The 5,002-nt window shown below is 53.7% G+C and overlaps 1 pseudogene; it reads right to left on the bottom strand.

Annotated features, from left to right (window-relative positions):
• Nucleotides 1-428: 428 nt before the first annotated feature.
• Nucleotides 429-4,844, bottom strand: LOC121603336 (annotated as a pseudogene).
• Between the last annotated feature and the right edge of the window lie 158 nt (nucleotides 4,845-5,002).

The following is a 5,002-nucleotide window of genomic DNA, read 5'->3' on the forward strand; positions in this document are numbered from 1 at the left end:
ATTCACTCGCATCTCACTAATATAGCAGCTAACTGGAGCAAAAACCCATAACAACGAGAGGCATTTGTTTATGAAACAAAGGAGAGAGTTTTCCGTTTTATACATGTAACCGCCCCACACCTACACCGTAGACTGGTGCAGGTAGATTGGTAGAGTAGAGTGGCTTTTTTATAACATTTTTCAAGTGTTCCTTTGGCCTACACGTGCTGTTTGACTACTACGCAAGCCGACTCCATGCTCTTGTATGTTTATATGTAATATATGTACGGTTTTGTTTGCTTTGTTTTTTACATCTAAAGTTAAAAAGCGATCAGCATAAACAGTTCCCAAAATGAAACGTAGTTATTCGGCTTACAATGATTCCGCTCTCCTGGCCAGGCCGGCCAGGTCGTGTGTGCTGCACACAGCAGTCGGCGGCATTTCGTAACGATCAACCCGCACCGCACATCTGCTGGCTGTAGTAGCGCGTCAGCTATGCCATAGTGGTTTAATGTTGCGGGGCCAAATGTTGTCAAATGAAGCGTACCACCACGGCGTTCGGTGCAGTTTGTGTGCAGGTTTAGCATCCATCGCCTCGCCGCTCCTAATTGGTTGTCGCACTGCTCCCTTTTTCCATGGCCCGTAGCTAGCAGCTGTATTTGCGTGTGTATTTGTGGGTATTAGTGAAAGGTTGGTTGTTTCGCTTGCAGTCCCTTTGCCAGCCTTGCAGAGGTCGGTGTCGAAAAGGCGCACCCAGCGGTATCCTTCTAGCAGTGGAGTTCCGCGCGCCAGGGCCGCGTCAACAATCATAAGATAAGCAGACTCTTACTTCGTAAATTTAAACTTAACGTCCTCCAGACCATGCACTTGACGTTTCAGACTGCGGCTATCGGACCAGGCGGAGTCGAGATACTGGTCGTCATCGTCTTGCTCAAGTTTCTAAAAACAGAGAGAGATAGAGAGAGAGTGAAAGGGAAGGTAATGGTGTGATTAGTGAATTGAAATGGTGAGAATCGAAATGGAAACGCGACCAATCTGAAACGACGCAAAGGCTTCGACCTTTAAACAATTCAATCTAAATTAATAGAACGAATTTTCGGACCAACAATGTTTCAATCAAATACCTAAATACCTTGATCCTATTTAAAATAGAGCACAACGGACAAACGAACACACACACACACAAACTCTCCAAGCCGCACGTTTGGAGGCAGTATCACACTAGACTGGGGGCCCGGGCACGTATGGCACCGGCCAATTCAATTGCTTATTCTTGGCCAGTGTCGTCGGCGAGGGAAATGATCGCCCGGTGCGCGGGCCACTATATCGGCCACACACTCGCATAATAGTCCCGGAGCCCGGCGACAACAACGATGACATGCAAATCAGCTTTTGGCTTTGGTGGAGTGAATTTTGGCGCCAAAAATTGAATTAAAATCTCGCAGAAAATTGCATCCATGCCCCATTTGCCGTGAGGACACGTCGACACATTTGGAGCGCTCGCAAATGTCGGTGTGCGGTGTGCATTTGTGTGTATGCAGCCACGGTCATGCAATAATCGTCATGCAACCGTCGCCACTACTGCCGGCTCGCCGTGGCGTATAATCGGGACGGGGAACCGGGAACAAGGAACTTCATACCATTTACCATAGCCCTTCACCACCAACCAGGAACCACCCGTTCCATCGACCGAATGGAAGTGGAACGTTAATTCTAGACGAGGCGCCACTAGAACGGGGCACCAGCTCGCGCCCTGTCTGTGCGATCGATAATCGCTGAGCTAAACCCATTGGCGACCGCTAATTTGGCCGCTCACCGGGTCTCCCACCACCACCCCATCAGTGCTACTCTGATACTCTGATCGATGACACATTCTGCACCATCACAATGCGACTACTGTATGCCCCCCTCCACCCCTTCTACTACTGCTACTACTACACACGACCATCAAACAAGAAGGGGTTGCCGACATTCCGACCGAGGGCTGGTATGCATTGGTACGATGATTTTAGCATGCGGGAAAATGAAGCGCAGGAAAAATGCTACGACGGAAGGTAGCACGTGTCGCGACGTCAGTATTTCTTTTTCGATGAAGCGACGACACCCAAATGGCATATCGCAATTATGCACCATAAAGAAGAGCAGCTGTTGTTTCAACGTTCAAACAAGGGACACGGTTAGCAGCCCCAACACAGGCTTCTTCCATGTCTACCCGATTTCCGAAACGATTGGGGGGCAACGGCTGGCTTGCCGGCATATTGAAACATTCCAAAACCGATACTGACAGGGTCTGTCTCCTACCTCCGCCGAACGCTAATTCCCTTGTCTGAACCCGTCGCAGAAAAGCGATGCGGACAGTTTGGAGTGGCGAACGAAATTAACAACCGGCGGTAACGGTCGGGCGGGGCTGCTAATCCTGCCTAGGTCATAGTGATGGGTTTAGTTGGCAAAATCCGGAGTCAACTTCGGACAACTTAAGAAAATTTCAGAACTGACTCGGGAAGATAAAAAAGCATAGCATTATCCAGAGTCATCCGGAGTGGTCCGAAGTCGTCGGGAGTCGTCCGGAGTCGGAAGAGTCGGATTCGTCCGGAGTCGGCGAGAGTCGGATTCGTCCGGAATCGTAGGAAGTCGTCCGTAGTCATCTGGAGTCGGCCGGAGTCGGTCTTCGAAACAAAAATGCACGCGCAAAGTAAAGACAAAAAATACACACAACGAAATAATCTTAAGCACATAGCTCTAGATGGCTCCGGTTGACTACAACCGACTCCGATTTTAGTCGACTCCAATAGACTTTGGATGACTTCCAACGACTTCGACTCCGGGCAACTCCAGCCAACTCCAGACGAACTCTGGACGACTTAGGACGAACTCCGACTCCAGGAAATCAGTACAACTCCGGACGACTCGGATAACTCCGGACGACTCCAACCTCGGACAACTCCGGACGACTCCGGATATCTCCGGACAACTCAGGGCGAATTCGGCCGTCTCCAGACAACTCCGGATGACTCCAGGCGACTCCGACCACGGACAACTCCGGGCGACTCCGGACAACTCCGGACAACTCAGGGTGAATTCGGACGTCTCCAGACAACTCCGGATGACTCCGGATGTCTCTGAACAACTACGGACGACTCCGGACGACTCCCGACAACTTCGAACTACTCATACTCCAGGCGGAACTAGTGGTTCTCATTTTGCCAGAGTCGGAATGGGACTAACAATAGTTGAAGACAGATCAGAGTGGTGGGTGCGCTTCAGAAGCACATCACTAAGGTACACATACATACACAGACATACACCTCGTACCGAACTAAGCAAGGAAAACGAAATCGCAACAGAAATCAACAGCACAGGTACGGACGTGTACGAACGGTACGATGATACCTACCCTTGGTAGGAGGCCGAGTTGGACAGCAGCCCACCGTCGATGCTTTCGCGCGACATCTCGTCCGCCATCTTCACCTTCAGCTGGTGGCCGAACGAGTTCAGGTCGGAGGTGGAGTTCGGTGTGATCGGTTTGGACGAACCGTTCGTGTTGGTGGTCGCCGTCGTGTTGGTGTTGTTGATCGAGTTGGCCGTACCGTTCGGCAGTGGCTGGACCGGTGTGGTGGTGGTGGTCGTGTGCACACCATTCTCATCGTCCATCGACTGCTGCTGCTGCTGCTGCTTTTCGTTGATGTGGTTCGCCGTCACCTCGACCTCGTTCTCGTTGTTGATCTTGTTGTCGTTGCCTCGTCCGTCTCCTGCTCGAGATCGTCCTCGCCGGCCTCGTCCTCGCCGTTCTTGTCCAGCAGGCCGGCCTCCTCGTCCTCGTTGAAGATGACAAAGTACGCGAACGCCAGGTAGATGACCGAGTGATGAACGACGGTATCGGGATCGCCATCGCGTACACCAGGTTGAGCGTGTTCTGCCACATGTCCAGATCGCTGATCACCAGCTCGGGATCGACGCGCGAGTAGTAGCAGCTGAAGTTGGTCCCGATCGTCCAGTACTTCTTCGTCCAGATGGTGCAGTTCAGTATGGGCGGGTAGCCGCAGCCCTTCACGTTCGGATAGAGCCGGGCCCCGGTAAAGTACCATTCCGAGTTGTTGCCCATCAGCCCGGTCATCTCCTCCGGGTACTCGATGAACGCGTTCTCGTCGTCGATGATCGAGCTGATGAAGCCGTGCTCGAGTCGCCGTACCCGCCGCCCAGCCCGTTGCCGCCCTCCAGCAGCGCGTCGCCGTAGTCGTAGTAGTCGGCCCGGATCGCCCGCTCGAACCGGTTCAGCGCACTGCCGTACGGCTATTGCTACCGGCCAGCGCCCGGGACGCGCCACCACCACCGTCGGACGTGCTGATCGGTTGGCTACTGCTGCCGCCGCCGCCCGGCTTGGCTACGCTATTGGAACTACTAGCTATACTATTATCTCTACTATTCTCCTCCCGACTAATGCTACTATCACCCGTGGGGTTTGTTGAAGCGCTCGTGCCCGCCGCCGCCGCCGACGATGGTGCCGGCGTTGAGCTGGCCGTTGTCACCGCCGGCTGCCTCCCTGGCGGCGGCCGCCGCTAGCGGGCGGCCGTCTTGTAATTGACGCGTATCTGCTGACACTCAGTAGATGTCCTTGGTGCAGCCTTCGCGACACGACGCCAGGGAGCAGTTCTTCGCCCCGTACAGATGCTCATTGTAGGCGGTCACGCACAGGGCCGGCGACTCGTCGAACTGCATGAAGATCGTCTGGAACGCGGCGGGCTCGATCACGAACGGCACCAGGAAGAGGAAAGCACGACAGGCTGAACGTGCCAAGCAGAAAAGAAGGCGGTAGTGTAGAACAGTGCCCTTTCGCGGAATGTGCGCGGGACGATTTCCTCATCCATAGCTGTGTTGCGGGACCGCTGCTACCGTTTGGTGCCGTTTCGGGCAGGTTTGGCGGGGGGCGACGAAGGGGAGCTAATGCGCTAATGGCCCCCGTTAAGCAGGTCTTTTTGTGCGTGTGTGTGTGTGTGTATGAGCTGAGGTGCCGGTTAGTGCGCTC

Source organism: Anopheles merus, unplaced genomic scaffold (genome assembly GCF_017562075.2).
Source record: "Anopheles merus strain MAF unplaced genomic scaffold, AmerM5.1 LNR4001080, whole genome shotgun sequence".
Taxonomy (NCBI): domain Eukaryota; kingdom Metazoa; phylum Arthropoda; class Insecta; order Diptera; family Culicidae; genus Anopheles; species Anopheles merus.